General features: G+C 39.1%; 1 protein-coding gene and 1 long non-coding RNA gene across 2 annotated transcripts in view; both read right to left on the reverse strand.

Annotated features, from left to right (window-relative positions):
- LOC140142621 (BTB/POZ domain-containing protein 17-like) overlaps positions 1-18754 on the reverse strand; it is a 35327-nt gene extending 16573 nt beyond the window's left edge. The window contains exon 1 of the mRNA XM_072164624.1: positions 18659-18754. The gene's annotated coding sequence lies outside the window, so the exon portion shown is untranslated. The remainder of the gene's footprint in view (positions 1-18658) is intronic.
- On the reverse strand, positions 280-7061 carry LOC140142970 (uncharacterized). Its single transcript, XR_011857606.1, has 3 exons — positions 6712-7061; positions 3163-3262; positions 280-1776 (listed from the first exon to the last, which is right to left on the reverse strand). It is a non-coding gene; the product is annotated as an uncharacterized lncRNA (long non-coding RNA).
- Positions 18755-20258: the final 1504 nt, after the last annotated feature.

The raw sequence follows: 20258 nt of genomic DNA on the forward strand, positions 1-20258 counted from the left end.
TGAGACAGAGGCGTACCGGGATTTGCCGACTCCAATGTTAATTTTGTACCATGTCCATGATTATTTGAGCCACGGCGCTCGAGAATGTGAAAAGAAGGGGGGGGGTAGGAGCAACAAATTATTCATGACGATGCGTGAGATTTTACTCATTTTCCAGCTTTTTGCGTGAGATTTACTACCTAGGCGTGAGATTATACTACCTTGGCGTGAGACCGTGAGAAAGTGACCCAATGCGTGAGACTCACGGCCAATGCGTGAGAGTTGACAGCCCTGCCTTTTGTATGTGTAATGTAATTACAGTAACTCAATTTTGAAAAATGCCTCCCATGGAGCAGATCGTGTCACTGTGTGTCACATATGTGACACGATCTGCTCCATGGGGGCCAAAGGAGGCATTTTTGAAAATTGAGTTACCGGTACTATAATTATTACCTTGTAGTAACATTATGCTATCATATACCAAAAACACCAAAGGTCTAGCATACTTGGTTCTAAAGTTATGAGGTATTGTGATGTACATTTTCTTTTGTGTTTTATTGTCTTTTACTCCATACATGTATGTTTGCATTTATCTCAATTTCATGTTTGCCGCCTTTGGCCCCCGTAGACCAGATCGTGTCACATATACATGCATCACAGCACTACCAGTGCTGTGTCATAATAAGTGTACATAGCTCATCAGAATTAAACCATTAAAACCATGCATTTATAGATGTGGAAATAATGTTACATTATGAAATGGAGCTGAATTCCGGGGGGGGGGGGTCACTCGCATACCAAAGTGGTACGCATGCTCGTCCCCAAAAACGTCGAAAAAGGGTTGATTTTTGGCCTTGTGGCGGCGTCGACGTTTTTAGAAAAAAGGGCCGGTGCTTTTCGGGTAAAGTTTCGACGTTTAGGGTATATTTTTTCAACTTCAGTGAGTTTGTTTCAGAATTTACACCATTTAGGGGTCCATTTTAGTTTCTTATGCTAAATTACGCCATATTTTAGGGGTAAGATTTACAGAGCCGTACGCCAATAAGGGGTGAAATTTTTCCACACTGATTACACCATTTAGGGTCCATTTTGAGGTGCTGGGACGAGCATGCATACCACTTTGGTATGCGAGTGATCCCCCCGGGGCTGAATTAGAGCCACTGAATACAACTTGGGTCAGGGGCGGATTTAGAGGGGGGCACCCGGTGCGTGCCCCTATAATTTTTGCAGAGCGGCGCCTGACTTTATGTATTTTTACAGATCGGCACTTGACATGGCTCTCCCTCTTTTGAAAATTCCTGGATCCACCCCTGAGATCAAATGGTCTTAGAGTCAAGTCCGAGTCACCAGAGTCTCAAGTGGTATCATTGAAGTCTCGAGGCAAGTCATTTGGATTCGAGACTCAAGTTCTAAAGCTTGAGTTCAAGTCATTATTTTCAGACTCGAGTCGTGTCTGGAGTCCTAAAATGTCAAGTCGAATCCAACTCAACTCGATTGACTCGACTTGTTACAAGTCGTTCCCATTCAAAACAAACAAAGTTTAATGTTTAGGAAAGAGAACCATAATCTTTATACTGATTTCCAATTGTAGATCAAACTTAGCGTGGTGGGTTGACTTGATCTTGGGCAACTAATATGTCATAGGTGACTTCCACTCTGGTACGAAATCCAATTGCCAGGAGCTACTTTCAAGTAGAGGATGCTGGGGGGGGGGGGGCACAATTTTTCCCGGCCATCCGTCTCCGGTATTTGTTTGTTGCTGTAGACCAGTTTCTTCCAGACGTGCAAGTTCATATTCTGTAAAATGAAATAATTCAAGACAATACTGTGATACTTGTAATATTGGGCTATTCCAGTTGAAATCCATACACCTCTATGGAAGACATATAGGTCACCAATTCGGGTAACCCCATTTGAAATTCACACCCGGAATTCACACTCCTTGTGTGGAAGATTAAAGCAATAATCAGGGGTGTGAGTGACCACAAATAAAAGAGCCTCAAAATTCTGAAATTTGGAAACCTCCTATAATTTAATTCAGATTTTAATCTGAACTCTCACACCCCCGAATAATGCACAATTTCAATCATAGGTTCTTTGTTTCCATAGTTTTCACTAATCACATTATGTCCCCTTTTAACTTCGAGCCAACAAATGCGGTAAAACAAAGAAAATTGCCATTTCATTCCAGTGCCTTTAAGGTACCGTTCACAAACACTTGTTAGTGGGGGCCTGATGCAAAAAAGGAAAGGGGGCCCTGAAAATATTTGACCCTCCTAAGGGGGGGCCCTGAAAAAATGACCACAAATTTTCCTGGGAAAATTGAGTTATATGCTTTTCTATAGGGTTGACCCATAATTTTCATGTCAAAAAAAGGGGGGGGGGGCCCTGAAATTTTTGAGGTCTGTAAAGGTCCAAGGGGCCCCTAAAAATTTTTGTGATGGAATTTTTTTGCATCAGGCTCCCCTCTTACAAGTGTTGTGAACCGTCCCTAATTATCGTCAATGCGTTTTGGCTCGCCGATCGTCATTGAGCTTCATGCAGCTTGGTTGTATAAAGAGACATTTAAGACAAATAGCGATATATGTATACACAGTTTATATGTCACTGATTCAATGATATGTAGGGCCTATGCATGAGATGTATCAGCCATCACAATAAAACCAGAGATATCAGGTTTTATTATAAAAACTTAAATTTTACTGTAATTAAAGCACTTCAGGCTTAGTCTTACTACTCTTTCACGTGGTATTTCAGTACGCTATTAGGCATAACAATCATGCAAAAAAAAATTGAGGTCATCACTGTGGAAAAATCACACATGGCTTTAAGGGCATGTATTCCATGGGGGTTGGGGTTGTATGGATTTCAACTGGAATAGCCCATTGCAACAGTAAGCCTACAAGAATATTTTTAAGCTAAACAGTATTGTCACATGGAGAGCACACAACAACATTTCTATTACGGTAGGCCTACTGCTGTATGTTTGTATGTTGCAGTATTTTGCGGCGTCCTGATCATCACGTAAAATCTGGCAAAATGAACTAGGTGATGTACAAATGCTGTTTTGTCAATTAATAAACATGTTGTTGCATCTTCCATTTATTTATTAGATGAAATCACAGTATTAACAAATGCATGCCCTTAAATCAAATACAAATTACAAATTATAGTTGTACATACCAGGTCTTTATGCTATTTCACTCTGTAGATCTATGTAAAGTCACATTCTCACAACTGTGGCATGTGGCTAAAGTTGCTGCAATAGTTCACACTGACCTAGCTGTTGGCAAAAGTACAAGAAACATGACTTCATGTCAAGCTAAAAATCATATAAAAAATAAACACCTTTTTAGTCCTAGCCGTTTTAGTCGTTGAGTAGGCCAGAGTCAGCACCTATGTTAGGCCTATGCCACGGCATGGGCCTAAAGAAATCCCAACTCACGCTTGCGTAAATTCACATTAGGGTGCTTCAGTCACACAATACACAACATAGAACCAAGGTAAGTGCTGTACCCAACTGCGTGCACACCATTCTATCTCAAGACATGATGTTATGAGTTTTTTCATCAATTATAAGCCGAACAAACTTTTAGTCCTAGGTAGTATTTAAAAAAAATCAGCATTCTTAATAAAATACCAACTATTTTTAATTTGTATGCTGCTGCAGCATACAACTAATTATAGGTTTTAAACGCATACGGTATCATTTGTTGGGAGAGAAATTGTACAAAATAATGCAGACGTACTGAGATGTTCATGTGTCTAATGCACGAGCATAAGACGCATCAACATCTCAGTACAAGTGCATTATTTTGTACAATTTCTCTAGCAATAAGTGATACGCGTCCATATTTATTATTAGCGAGGCTATCTGCGTACAACTGCTTACTACGTCTACGGCCCATTTCACGGTTAGGCGCCACTTTTAGTGAAAAAAACTCGAAATTTTCAAAATGGATTAAATTTAATTTAATAGGGGTTTTCTTTTCCAAATAAGACCAGATTTTCATAAAAATATCATTTCCCAGCTTAAATCTCGCTACTTCTTGAAGAAAATTATGATTTATTATCTCATGTTATGTAATTTTTAAACAAATTTGATCAATATTGAGTAGTGTATATTTATACTTTGACTGTCCAATACATATATCATAGATATTTAAAATAAACGAGTATGTCATAGGCTCCCTTCTGACCAAATTTGGGCAAATTTTGTTGTGTAATGACAAATTTATGGCCACTTTACGTGTAATTTTTTTTTTTTTTTATTTATATTGACATGAAAAGGTTTACTCAACAATTTTAATAATTAATGAATGACTCTGATATTGCACAGCTTTGAAGGTCATAATATGGGTAATGTTCACAAATAATATCAGCCAGTTTGAAAACACAGGTCAAATTCAAGATTCTGATGTTTGTGCAATTTTGGATGTGACTGATGTCAATGTGAACGGAAACCACACACTGTAAAGCTGAGTATGTTTCAGAAAATAATGATTCAACGAGTTTTCACACACTCAGTGAATTAAATGGGATATATTGAAACATATCAACCTGTGTTAGTGTTCATTTTAAAACATTGTTTACAATTTATAGAAGTGGATGTGACATTTTCAATTGTGAACGGAATGTTTCATTATGATAAACAGTTTGCTTGTCAAAAATATAAGCTTTGGGCACTTCTAACACATATATTTTGTGCGATTCTATTGAATTGAGCAATGCTAAAACCTTTTTCCTGACCCTTTATATTTTTGACAAGCAAAATGTTTATAATTTACTGAAATGTTCCGTTCACAATTGAAAATGTCACATCCGCTTCTGTTAATTGTATACAAAACTGTCCTCTAAAGACAAAGACAAAGCTTTGAAATAATCATATATGACATGTACAAAATAATAAACCTATTTTAGAAAGTCAAATATCATGTTGTTTAAGTATTTTGGCCTAAAACTACTAATTTTGAGGATGTGACATGTGAACGGAAATTGAAGCTTTTTGAATCTCCTGTCACAATTAAAGAAGGCATACTGAATTAAAGATTTGTTGTGCCTTTTGATCCCCCACAAACCTGTAATGAAATAACTTCAAACTGGCATCCTAGTCCCATTCCTGTCTTAGTTCTTTGAAGAAACTATTTTGGATGTGACAGGTACCATGGATGTGACACATGTGAACGGAAACTTTGAAATGACATCTGCAAGCTAAGTTGATGAAGGAGTTTTCATTAAATGGTGTCATTAGATAGCTCATAGCAGGAGATTTTTAAAATCAAGGAGAAAAAATTCTGCCACATTTTGTTAATAAATTATACTATTTGGAAAATTAATCGGATGTGACAAAATTGTGAACGGAATTTGTTGGCAAAAATTCAAAATATCGCTGTATCTACATATTAAGAGCAACAAGTGTAATTTGTTCAACAAATAGTAACAAGACTCTGAACTTTACTAAAACACACTAGTTTGCCATTCATGTAAAGTATTAGTCGATCTATTCCACATTGAATAAGGTACATAGATGTGAACGGAAAATGTCACATCCAAATTCAGAAATTTAAATGGTTCTCATGCTAGTTTAACTGACAACTAATACTTTGTTCATGTATGGCTGTATAGTGCAACTTGTTCACTACATAAAAACAACAAAAGCAGCTGGTAGGCTCAACATAGTTAAAAGTGGCAGCATTGGAAAATAAATGTCTGTTTCAGGTTGCTAGTGAAATGTGGTTTTTTGACCACTTCTGACCCCTGTGCGCCCTGAAAGATAAACTAGAAAGGCCGATTAAGCTAATGGAGGTAGGCCATACAGAGACAATGAAAAATCACCAACAGTAAATTCTGTAACCCCATTATTTTTTACACACCAGGCCAGATATGTTGAAAATCAAAAAGTGGCGCCTAACCGTGAAATGGGCCCTACGCACAGCCACGCAAAGAGTATATATGTTCCACGATGTATACGAATTTGATAATTTTTCTATAGAATTTGTTTGCAAGCGTTTATGGGTACATGCCTACACTCAAGTGTTTACGGATATATGCGCGCAAGTGAATATGTGTATGCACGCGGTTGCGTACCTGTTTATGGGTGAGCACACGTTTTTGCGCAAGTGTTTGTTGCTACGCACACAGTTGTTTGTTCCACTTTGCGGGTGCCAAGTGTTTGCTAGTGCTACTCAAGCGCTGTGCTTGCCCACAAGCAAAGCAAAGTTAAGGCAAGTGACCGCAAGTCTAACATGCTACGCTAGAGAAATACTTCACTTAAGTCTTAAGTTCAGAATCAGTCTCCAACACACCACTAACTATGTACTGTGTGTGGCTCAAGAGCCACGATTTATGGGCTGCATGCAGTGACTTCTCATTTGAGCTGTATGCGTCATGTGCGTACCCATAAACAATTGCGTGTGTGCATACCCATATACCAATAAGCACACACGTGTGTGCGTACCCATAACACTTGCACACAATGCGTGCGTACACTGCGTATCCGCATATACATATCATATGTGTACCCATAAAACAGTTGCAAACGCATGTGCGTCCGTAGCATGGTAGTTGCGTACCCATGCTAAGCCATTGTCATGTTTTAGTCAAATGACAGAATCCCACTCAGGTATATTTATATTATTCATTAGATTGTTTACTTCTGACTTCTGAGAGTGATAATTGGGACTGGGACTCGGAGCTACTCAGTCACACAGGGGATCTCAGCTACTTACTTACCGAACATTCATGTCAGTTAACTTTGCAGAAGTACTGTCATCATGATCAGCCCATACCGCCATGATCATCATGATGATGGCCATGTCCATGATGATTCAAATGCATGAATGCAACCATCGATCGGCGTCCTGGCCGGGGATCATGCAGTGCCACTCCCTGTACTGTGCATTGCTATTCATTGCAGTGCTGGTGTGCAAACATTGCCAATGCACGGCGTAGCCGTAGTGTTTTTCTTCTGACATGTCTGATTAGTACATGAACTCTTGCAGTTATCTCAACTTTAACTTTACACACAATCCATGGCATAAAATAATGGGTACATTTCTGCACCCTTGGCCGGCATTACGTCCTGAAAGGATCCTACTGAGTATCGACGTAAACGTAAACCGGAAAGTCACCATTGCAATCCACGCAATGATTGCCAATGTGAATGTACATGTAAGCATGCATGACAGCTCGACACGACAGTGCATGCATGTTGCGTGTGTTGCATACGAAAATTGTCAGTTGCCGGTTCGCTTTCTGCAGTGATTTGACGACCTTTTATGGGCAAAATCTCTCAAAATCAAAGAGTTGCAGTGTGCCCATTATGATCTAAGTCCGAAAATCTTTACATACACGAAGTTTTAAGGTTATACACAATTTTGCCATTTTCAGAAGCAAAATGGGATGCACGTAGCCCCCTTTAAACTCATCTATTTCTGGAAATAAATATCGGAGAGAGAAAACGCAAACTACGTCTAAAAGATGAAAGTGTAAGGGTCATTATTATGCTTGAATTTTCCACTTGGCTCAAAATGAAATGTACTTTTCAAACATTTCAATTTTTTTTCAATATCCGGAGCATCAAGATTTTTGGGAACACGGCCATAATTTCTCATTGGAAGTGGCGATTTTGTTGGGAACTTCGACGCACATTACAAACAAGTCAATAAAAGAATGTGCATATTCATTCTTGATATTGGTTGTCTCGATTTTTATGTAAGCTTAAAATGTTGGCCGAATTTGAAGTAAAATGGCCTCCACTTGTATGTCGTTTTGTAACCAGTAATAATAATTCCGTGCAAGATTTCATAGACAAAATTCTGACCTACATTATTTCTATAAACCCTCTTCTGCATGCAGGTGCTATTTAAATTTTCATTTCGATAGCAGAAAATTGAGATATTTGCTATTTTTCCGACTCGCTGCTGCCAAATTGTCTAGTTTCGCGATAAAAGATACAGCGAAATCAATTTTTTTCGAACCATTTCACCTCGTTTCGGCTTGTGCTTTGAAGTACAAACTTCAACATTGATATAGTGATTCTATATTTCAAGCTGCGTCATACTGTGTTTTTCTTACCTCTGATTGTCGCTGCTCAAGGCCAAAATTCGAAATTTTTTGGACAGAAGTGACACTCTCATTTCTTTTTAAAACACGTTGTTTACGACATTGTTACGACGGGCTGTATTTGCCAAGTGGTGTTGCCGAGGGCAAGTGGTGTTGCCAAGTTTGGATTTTAAAATATTTAGGTATTTTCTAGCTTAAAATCCAGCGCCAATGCTGCGCTTGCAACAGGTAGATATTTAGAAATCCATTTAAGGTATGGGTATGGGTATGGAAATTGGGGATCGCAAAAAATCGGCATATGCCTATATATAGGCTATATGCAAAGGGGATGGGGCATTTTGGCAGGCCAAGGGGAGGGGCCACAAAATTTGGCAGTCCAGGGGGTGCGGACAAGCGATTTTCGACTGGCCGAGACGGGAGGCAAGCGAGTTTTAGCGAGTCGCTTGGAAATTTTGGCTTATAATTAGTAGGCTATACCGGTACTGATTGCACAGCCTTTCGAGAAAGCAATTTTTTGGCAAGCCGGGGCCGGGGGAGGGAATAAAATTAAATTTTGGCAGGTCGAAAGGAAGAATGACTTTACCTAGCACACATTAAAGGGGCATTTCGTGATCCACAGCCTCATACAATCCCATAGGCCTACGTCCTTTCTCACAAGTTAAGATTTTTATACCAGTCATCCCGCTCTGGCCACATGTTTAGGCATTTTCACGCAGATCAATTCATTAAGCAATGGAAAATATTGCCAAATTTGAATTTCGTTTTAAAAGCCTACTCCCCATTAAAAAAAACCACTCATTTTGGGGGATTAAAAAAGTTCTGTAAAATGAAACAAAAGGCTGCCTCAATCCTAATTATTCATTTAATAGGCCAGGCCTTCATTTCTGAAAATAGCGGGAGCTCAGTTAGTCACTCTCCTATGTGTAGGCCTACTGAGGAGCGTGACAAGGAGCTCAATTATATAATATCAATATTAAACCATAGGATTTTCAAGAAGTGAGCAGCTCAATAAATGCCATTAGTAAAATTATTGGGCCTACGATTTTTATATTTTATTTGACTGTGATCCGTTTTTCTATAGGCTATATACATGCCTACACTGTATATAGGCCTACCTTTAAAATTTCTAAAATTGGCGGAATTGAACAAGCTCTAAATTTCTCAAACGTCCAGCATAACCAAGGGCAACGAGGGGGGGGGACGCCCCTAGCTGTGGCCATACCCGTAGTGCCGGAACCAGAATTTTTTTCCGGGCATGGGGCCCGGGGGGGAAGTGAATTTGAGACGGGGCACTTATTGCACTTGAAATTGCCGCAAAAAGTGGAAAATTACATAATTGTGGGGATTTTGCCTAAAAACTGGATGGGAAAGAAAAAAAATATTGGGGAAATAGTGCCCCCTCTAGCGGCGCCACTGCATATCCATCCATGATGCTAGAATGACGGAAGTTCTGGCGCTGAAATTCAATTTCAATATCACGAGTTTTTATCAGGGATTTTACCAAGGGAAGGCGATAGTGTAGGATTTTGCTGATATACCAGGCAACACGAGAAAGGTGTGGCTAAATAAGGGAGTGTTCATTATAAATATTTTCCATTATCATACTTTTGACGCCGAGAGCATAATTATTTGAAGCGTACATCGTGTCAGTCACATGGTCACATTATTTTCTGTTGAAAGAGAAACGCACATGTCTCTGATTAGCTCGGGGATTAGCTACTGCGCGCTGCGTGCTGGTCTGTTGTTGTCGAGTGGAAATGGGAAATTTATGAATGAACTTCCGCAACTTTGCAACATCATCACGCAGCGGCGTAGCTGGGATTTTTTCCAGGAGGGGCAAGACTGTAGGCCCTATGGGGCGGGGCCCAAATCCACCAAATTTCCCACTGGGGGCAGGGGCCCAAATAGACAATTTTTGCCAGGCTTATCATAATCGTATATGGTAGGCCTATTGAGCTGTATTGCATATCGTTTGGATTCCCCATCTCTCTGCCCCTCCTCTCACCCTCTCCTCTCCTCTTTCCCCCCCCTTTCACTCTTTTTTTCCTTGCACTAGGGGCGGGGGCCCAAATAGGCAATTTTGCAATTGCCCCCCCCCGGCAGCTACGCTACTGTCATCACGGTAGACATACGCGGTAGGCCTACAAGCAGGGCTGTCAACTCTCACGCATTGGCCGTGAGTCTCACGCATTGGGTCACTTTCTCACGGTCTCACGCCAAGGTAGTATAATCTCACGCCTAGGTAATAAATCTCACGCAAAAAGCTGGAAAATGAGTAAAATCTCACGCATCGTCCTGAATAATTTGTTGCTCCTACCCCCTCAAATATTAATGGTTCAAAATGAACATTGGAGTCGGCAAATCCCGGTACGCCTAGCTCTCAGTTTATACAGACAAATATAGTAGGCCTATCAAAATGTTGTATTTTTATATTTTCTGGTGGACGAAAAGAATATCATGTCATGTAGGTCCCGGCGCTGGGTTGGGGGGGTCTCAAGGCATTTTGGTAGGCCTACCCATGCTTGATTCCGGGAGGTTTTTAGCAGGCCCGACCATTTTTTAAATAAAAACACCTCGGGCGGGTCTCTTCAAAACATTTGTACCGCGGGGATCAAAGTCATCCAAATTTGGCCTAATTTGACGCTTTTTTAAGGGCACTTTTGCCAAAATGCGCCCAAAAGTTGGTCTTCGCTGTAAACCCACCCATCATAGTCGTTGAAAAGGTAGGCCTACCCCAAAACTGTGGCACATCCACGAACCCGAGGGAGAGACCTCCGCGGGTAAAAACACACCTCTAGCGGGACCAGATTTATAATTTAAAATAGGCCTACATTTTGGAAGCCAGTCATCACGACAAAACGGGCCATGGCAGTGTTAATGGTATTAACACTTTGATTTTAGGCTTAAATAACGAGTGTAGGCCTATAAATTACAAATTTGCACACACCGGGGAACCTTCTCAAGCTGGTTTGGGTAAGGATGTGAGGCTGTGACTCCGAAAAACTACGGTACGATTTTAAACCAAATTTGAAGAAAACAGACCCAAAATTGTATCAACTTTTGGACTGAAAGTGTTCGCAAATTTTTACTTTTTCGAGAAAATTATTGAAAATACCCTTCTTGAACCTAATTTTCATGACACTGAGGGTCAATAAAATCATGGCTAAAAAAACAACAGAGTCTAAACTAAATGGCTGAAAATGCACCCCAAATCTGCCGCACATCCCCACGACACATTTCACCTTATAGATTTTGAAAATTGTCGCAATAAAATAGGCCCGAACTTATCCCAAATTATCCCCCGAAAAATATTTTTTTGCAGGTGAGGTTGGAGTCTTATTATTTTTATTCTCAGAGAGGATATGGGTTGATATTTTTAGCAGGGTACAATTTGTCTTGTTTTTTGACGTTGAAGTTCCAGATTCTTTTTTTATATGTTATTATTCATTTATTTATTTATACCCCGGGATTTATACCCTGTACGTGGGGAAAAGTACACACGGCAGCTACAGAGAAACCACGAAAAACTCCTGTGAAGTGCATGAAAATGCCCCGAAAATGTGCCAACCGAAACACCCGAACAGGAAGATAAAATAAAAAACAAAACCAAAAACCCAGGAAATTTCCCGAAATAAGTTCCAAATTCTTTGTCCCCACTAAAATATATGAACACTCCCTTATGAAGTCTGCCCTCTTCCGGCTATTCTGGTAGTAGGCGTTGACAATTACCTTCATATTTTTGAAGCATGTTTGAACCCGATTTGTTCTCTATTCACATTTTTAACGTTGCAAGTAACATTTCAAGACCTCTATTTGTGACAGGTATTTATTATCTTGCTAGAGATGTGCCTAAAGTTGAAATTCAATATTTCGGATCGCAAAGAACGAGAGATATAAAGTTGTTGAATATCAGTTTAACACCATGGATCATATGGGCGTCTTATATGAACGATTACGATAACTAGACAAAAATGGCTGTGATACAGGTTGTGTAAATACTACATGAATATTCATGAACTATACAGATTCCATTCTTCTCTAATAATAAAGATGTCAATCACTCTCCCAGACGACAGTTGCTTGGCGCTTGTAAACAAATCGAATAATAGTGCTTGATAACAGCTAAAAAAATAGGCTAAAAACACATTTTCACACAATTTTTTCCGGATTTTTTATTTCACATGATAAGTAGACATATTTTCTTACGTATAAGGTAATAATATATTTTTTCTGGAGGTAAAGCCCTTCAACACTTTGTTTAACCTTAAGTCATGAACATCAGGCAATGTTGACTTTTTTTGGAATTTAAAAACTGTGTTTTCCGATGACAAAATGGCGGCGTTTTTAGTTTTTCCGATCCAGACCGGCCTGGCAAAATCTGACCACGATTATCGATTAGGACCAGGGAATAAATAAAGGGTTGCCAGTCATCAAGAAATCCTCCGTCCCCCCCTGCACAAAATGTTTTACAGAAAACATTTAAATGTCGGGTTATATAAAGGCTTTAAAGGGTATAAAAACGTTTTAATAACATTCCAAAAACATTTTTGAAAACTTGGTACAAATCATTCTAAACAGAATGTTATTTTGGGGTTGAAAAAATATTTTGCAAAAAATGTTTGCCCAAAATATTTACAATAACGTTTTTAAAATGTTTTCACGACCTTTATATAACCCGACATTTAAATGTTATTAAAACGTTTTGTAAAAAACATTTTAAGAACATTTCTGTGTTTGCTGGGTGCAAATATTTTAACATAATGTTATCTAAGTATTGACAAAATATTTGGCCAAAAATGTTTGCAAAAATAGTTTACAATGACATTTCGAAAACATTTTAAAAATATTGTTGTAGTGTGTTTTACAAAACGTTTTAAAACGATTTCATGACCTTTATATAACCCGACATATTTTTAATGTTATTAAAACGTGTTTACCTAATCCAAAACCCAAAATTTTCCTTATTTAAAACGTTTTAAAAACGTGTTTGTGTTTGCTGGGAATTAGCCATTTTAATCAATTTCAATATTGCTGAGTATTTTAATGATTTATCTCAATATCATTTTGATGCACTCTGTATCAGAGAGGATTGCAACAACCCTATTATAGTGTTACAAAATTAGAGATGAGTTCAGATGAGTGCTAATTAACTTAATTTATGTCAGCTTTATGTCAGCCTTTTCGATACATGGTCAAGCCTTAATGCATGGGTTTTATAGAGGGGGAGGGGTGCATCTTCAGACATTTAGTTTAGACCCGATCACCCCAGGTGCATTTGCAGCCATTTTTTTTAATGGCCCTCAATTTCAAGAAAATTAGCTGAAAGGTCGTATTTTCAAAATTTTCTCGAAAAATGTTCATAGTTTTTAGCAAAATTATCCGCCCAAGTTATATAATTTCGAGTCTCTTTTGCGTCAAATTGACGCATGTTGTTGACGCATAGTTTTTCGGAGTCCCAACCACACATCACCCAAACCAAAGTAGAACCCCGGGCTCTCTCCCATATCTTTGATCCTATATCTCGTCTTAGGGGCGCATCATTTGATTTCCATGGGAGTTTTTGAAAAAAAAAAAACTTTGCCCGCTAGTAAGACGATAAAACAACAAACTTTGCTCACTAGTGACAAAAAAAAAAAAATCGACTCACTGATGATTAAAAAAAAAGAAAGAAAAATTCCGTCCGACCCTGTCCCATGCCCCCCTGAAAATCTCACGGTGCGTCCCTTAGTATTAATTTTTACATTAGTATAGTATATTTCTCTGTTCTGCCTCTTTAGTTCTTTGTCCTTACATTTGATCAAAGTTAAGTGGGACCTTTTATAGGTGTCAAAACTTTCTTGACCCCCCCTTTTGCCATGTCAAAAACTTTTTTCCCCCCCCCCCCATTTTGGAGAGGTCAAAACTTTATTGACCCCACCCCTCAAATTTTCCAGCCCCCCCCCCCCCCAAGGTATTTATGAACGTTCCCTAAGGACTAAATATTCTCTACTGTAAGGTCACCATGCACATCAGTAGGCATACATTTTAAAACCGGAACTCATTTCCAGAACCCCTTTCCCCCGGAAAGAGTTGGAAGATAGGACATGACGGATATTCCAATAATTATTGTCTTGAACGAAGTCACGTATCTAGGCCTGTATTTACACTGCGTTGGTCTTGAGCGTTTTGTTGACATGTTGCACATTATTTGTTCAATTTCAGCTTCAAGGTTTGTCAAATATTAAAATACTACATGTATTCCGTGATGTATATATTATAATGTGACATGATCAGAGTCCCACCAAAATGGGAAATTTCCATTACGAACTTTTCAATTTTAATATATTATTAGTAATTACAGAAAACCAGAAAGCCCTAAAAATACCTGCATGGAATGCTTGATTGTTGCAACTTGCAAAAATAATTTAGAATGTCCATGTTCTTATATATGTGTTCCTTTAGCCTTCCCTATTATATATTCTTGCCAAGTTGTTGAATTTAGCTGGGAAATATTTCTTTTTCAAAAAACTCAGGGGCTGTGCAATATAATTATCAACCCCCTCGGCCCGCCAAAATTGCTTGCCCCCGCCCTCTCGTCCCGCCAAAAATCTTTGCCCCCCCTTTGAACATGCCAAATTTTTGGGATCCCAAATTCCAAACTTTAAATGGTCTAGATGTATGTTGCGAGCGCAGCGAGCAGGAAAATTTGCATATCGTAAGCGTTTCTGTACCGTAGCCTTTTTAGAGCGTTTTATTAAAAAAGTGCCCCGTGAATGCGTGCCAAAAATCGCTTGCCCTCCCTCGGCTTGCCAAAAATTGCTTGCCCCCCCCTTTTCGGCTCGCCAAAATCCCCCCCAATTTTACCCTCCCCAGGGCTCATAATTATTGCACAGCCCCTCACAGCACCCCCTCCTCATTCAAATGGTGCGTCCCTCATGAACATGATCAATGAAACAAAACATGAATGGAGACATTAACTCTGCACATGATACTGTGACTGTGCTGTGACCTTTCGGACACAGTATGCGCATCATTATCATGATGCCCGCTCATGATTGTGTATAATAAGGCTATGGTATAGATTATCTATAAATATTGATAATCTATGATTATGGTTAGCAAATAGCCAATATGAGACAACGCCGCTACCACTAAATAAAGTTAACCTCGCCTATCTGCTATTAAATGTAAAGGATTTGGGGGCTCTAAAAAGAGCCGTTCATTGCTCTCTAAATGTAAGAATGAACAACTCACTCCCCCAAAAGGGTGATTCACTTATAAAACCACTCAAAAAAGAGTGAAATGTGTTTTTGAACTTTAAAACACCTCTAAAAGAGTGAAAACCACAGAGTGATTTAACTCTTTCAAGGAGTTAAATGAAGGACAACTCTAAAAGCATGCTGTCCTTCATTTAACTCCTTGATTTAACATACGAGCAACCATTTAGGAATATTGGCCATAACAGGCATATATTGGCCCAACGTTGGTTTTCGAACGCCAATCTTGGCATTGGTATTATTTTGCTGCCCATATTGGGCCAATCTTGGCTTACCATCGGTACTCTTCATATTGGCATCACAGTGGCAGCCTAAATTGGTCCAATATAGCCCAATATTTGGCCCAAGCCCAATCTTGGACCAATCTTGAGCCCATGAGCAAATGATATTGGGCCATTATTGAACATATATCGGGCCACCATCGGACCAATATCACCATGTTATCTGGGGAGTAGTTACTTTTTGTTAGATGTTTATATTAATCAGACAAGTTCAGAGGGTTACCACCTATTAACTCTTGAGTAATTTGTTCAAATGCGCCCTATTTGTCTCCACTGAAATCGATAAGCTTCGTGTCGCTGAAAAGGTACCCCCAAACCTAGGCCTATATACCGTAACCCCCCCCAATCAACGATTCATTACAATATTTCCGACTCCCTATTTGCAAAAAAGAGTTCATTTTAAATATTAATATCACGTCTTTAATACGTGTTCAGGGCATGTAGGCCTATAGGAAGAACAAAGTCCAAAACAAAGTGATTTCCTTTCAAACACGTATTAAATTGAACATTATACACACACAAACTGCCATGACCTTAAATTAAATGGCCCTGATATCTAGGACATGTATAAAGCAGGTGGTGGTCGCCGTGCATTCTCTAAATTCAGTAAATTTTCATCGTCAACCGTGTAATTGAATGGGAATATTTTTTAAAACGCTTGAAATATCACAAACATAGGCATAGGCTATGTTTAGGCCGTTTAAAATTAATATTTTGGTTCTCGTCCAGAGGATTTTCATGAATTGATGAGGGAGGGAGGTGTTTTTTATTTATTTTTTTTCAGTGTAAAATCAGCATTGTCTGTATAGTTTTCGGTCTTTTTCAACAGTGCTTGAGGAAACGATGAGGCTCTTTTTTTTTTTTCAAATGTGAGATTCTGAGGGATAAACCCCCTAGAGTACCACAAACAGGCTTGGAAGTGGTCCTTGTTCTCTAATAAACTTATTTGTATGTATGAAAAATTCATAAATCATTCCAAAGTCTAAAATAATTGAAAAATCTAAAAAAAAAAAAAAAATCTGACAAATCCCAGAAATTGAGGAGGGAGGGACGAGAACCAAAACATTAATTTTATACGGCCTTATAAATAATATAAATACAAGCTAAAACCGTTGGGGTTCGATAATGAACCCCACAAAACTAACCGAGTATGGAAAATACCATACGGCCGGGCGGTTTCAGGGGGGGGGGGGTAGGAATTAGTTGCGGTCGGGGCAATTTAAAAAAACAACATTTTTATGTATTTATACACTGTCAGTTAGGTGGGCAAAGTTTTAGTGTTGGTGAGGAAAGCTTTTTTTTTGCTCATGTGTAGTGGGTGATTTTTTTTTTCTTCAAAAATTTCCTACCCCCACCCTTGAAGTCTAATAGCGCGTCCCTAACACATTCAAAAATCTTGTCAGTTTTTGTAAAATTTAAAAACAAAACAGTTTTTACAACTGTGTTCCCTTTTTTGTATTACTATTGTATCGCGAATTTCAAAAAAATTGTATCAGAAAGACATTCCTCGTATTCAGATTTCAGAATGCAATTCGGTATGTCTGATATGCTCTCATGTCCCACAAAAATACTGTCGAAATGTTCACAAATCTGAATCTTTAATTTTGTTTAAAGAATATTTTAATCGTTATTTTTAATTTTAAACGAATTGCTATACTTTTTACAACAGACTAGTAATAATAATAATAAACTTAACTTTCAAAATAGCAAATGATCGGACCCCTGATTGAGTAGTGTGATAATATATTATAGGCCTAGAAGTGTTTTTATATGCACGCATACGTCAAATGGATAATGTTGGTGGGACGCACTGTAAAAATAATTATATAATTCATCGCGCGTTCACAGTGGAAAATTGTCCACGCACCACACGTGATGATGGTACGGGTTCAACGAAGTTCATTGCCTGCCCTGGCCTATATCTCTAAGGGGTGGTGCAATAATTATGTGTACCCAGGGTGGTGAATTATATGGGGGGGCAAAGATTTTTGGCAGGCCAAAGGGGGGGCAAGCATTTTTGGCAGGCCAAAGGGGGGCAAGCATTTTTGGCAGGTCAAAAGGGGGTCAAGCGATTTTGGCAGGTCAAAAGGGGGCAAGCAATTTTTGGCACAGATATTTTGGGTACCGTTTCTATATTACGCCCTAAAAAGGCGTAGGAAAACGTTAGGAACACGTTCAAATATGCAAAATTTCCTGTTCGCTGCGCTCGCATTAGGCCTATATGATAAGACAACTTAAGGTTTTAAATTCGGGTTCCCCAAAATCTTGCATGTGTAGGGGGGGCAAAGATTTTTGGCACGTCAAAAGGGGGGGCAAAGGTTTTTGGCACGTCGAAAGGGGGGCAAAGATTTTTGGCACGGCCAAAGGGCGGGGGGCAAGCGATTTTTGGCAGACCATTTTGAGAATTCACCACCCCGGGGGTACACATAATTATTGCACCACCCCTAACTATGCCGACTGATAGCATTTATAAAATCAGTTATATATTAAAGCGCTACAAAAAATTGTATCGTAATTTTGTCAGGGTTCGTGGCATTTCAATACACTGGACAAGAATTCTTGCTTCAGTCGATACATGCACAACAGAATAAATTGAATGAAAATCGACTGAATGTATTGTATTTATATATAATTTTATTAATCTCATAGTCGAGTCGTATCTTTTATGCGCCCTTTTAATAACATAAAGGTCAGGAATAAATGTTGGATTATGTAGTAGATAAAAGCTTTATACATGATATACCATGTCGACGCACGCTATACAGACAAAATGTGTGAAAAACAAACCCCATTATTGTCCTAAGATTTTGTCTCCTGATCCTGCTGTCCCGTATAATGTCCGGTGGATCCTGTGTCGGGACAGCAGGATCAGGAGACAAAACCTTAGGACAAATGTCCGTATAGCGTGCGTCGACATAGTATACATGTATATAAAGCTTTATATATAATCCATCATTTATTCTTGACATTATATAATATATCCCGAGACACACATATTGAGACCCCATAATACCCAGCGGCACATATGACATTTTAAACGGCCTATTTCATGGTAAAGAAAAGCTAATGCTGACTTACCGTTCTCCTCGTACCCTTGATTCTATTCTGTATGTTTTGGTTTGTTTCTTCCCTGCACTGACCTTACATGTATAGTACCATGCTTAAACTGGCATGGTACCATTGCTACTGCGCACAATCAGTACAATCAACACGGGAATCAGCAGTGGAAAAAATAAACCCACCAAAGCCAGCCAGAATAAAATCAGATGCAGAAAGAATCCTGAATAACATAACACGTACATGTACAGCGTGGAAAATTCCGGTGAACTTTACTATATTCAAGTTCAATATGATGGACCCCGTGATGGACACAATAAATGCATCGATAAATTGATCAATCATGAATGAGAGATGAAAAAGAAATTAACAATGATTTATTGTTCACGTTTTAATATATAAAGCACACATTAAGGTTAATAATTATTTTAAACTGTTGTGATTTGGTAGTTCACAGCATCTTACGAATGGTAGTGAGTTTTGGCAAAAACTGCATTGCTCAATTCATAGCGAGCGTGTAGAAGAATTAAAATATCACAGATATACTTTTATAAGTGCTGCGGTTCTTGAGTTACGTTGTAAAGAGGGCTGCGAAACAACAACACTTTTGTAAAACGTACATAACTCATTTAACAATAAATTAAGCATGTTTGCAAAGTATACGATTTTTAGAATGGACTTTTTCAAAACATCAAGGTGTTAAGCCCGGGGGGGGGTTCTTCCTGGTTGAAGGTATACGGGGATGTGCCACGGTTTTGGGGTACCTTTTCAGCGATTTTGGTATATCGATGGGTGGGTTTTCAGTGGAGACCAATGCGCCCAATTGGGCGCATTTTGGCAAAAGTGCCCGTAAAGCGCCCAATTATGGCAAATTTGGGTGCTTTTTGGGTGCTTTTTCTTGAAAATTGGTATACTGATGGGTAGCAAAAACAGCAAAAAGTAGGTATAGAGAAAGTCAGCATCCGAAAGTCTGCGTGGCACACCCCCGTACAAAATTTTTCGAAGAACCCCCCCCCCCGGGGTGTTAAGGTTGCTTCGACCAGGGATATGAGCTGCTTCGACCAACAATAGGCCTACCTCGGCTACCCTTAAAGACCCATTTAATGATCCCAGCGAAAGTGTAGGGGTGGTGCAATAATTATGTGTCCCCCGGGGTGGTGAATTATAAGGGGTGGGGGTGGCAGGCCAAAAAGGGGGGTCGATGGGGGGGGGGGAGCAATTTTTGGCACATATATTTTGGGAACCTTAAAGGGATATTCCTTGATTTTTAATTTAATTTTTTTAGTCGGTAGGCCTATACTTAGGCCTATATAGCACCTTTAGCATTAAGCATATTACGGGGTGTCAGAAGGGTGTTATGAGGGGTTAAGTGGATTTTAAATCGATTTTTAGGTTGCTTCGACCAGGGATATGAGCTGCTTCGACCAACAATACCTCGTCTACCCTTAAAGACCCATTTAATGATCCCAGCGAAAGTGTAGGGGTGGTGCAATAATTATGTGTCCCCTGCGGTGGTGAATTATAAGGGGTGGGGTGGCAGGCCAAAAGGGGGGGGTCGATGGGGGGAGCAATTTTTGGCACATATATTTTGGGAACCTTAAAGCAATATTATAACATTTTC

Source organism: Amphiura filiformis, chromosome 20 (assembly GCF_039555335.1).
Source record: "Amphiura filiformis chromosome 20, Afil_fr2py, whole genome shotgun sequence".
NCBI lineage: Eukaryota > Metazoa > Echinodermata > Ophiuroidea > Amphilepidida > Amphiuridae > Amphiura > Amphiura filiformis.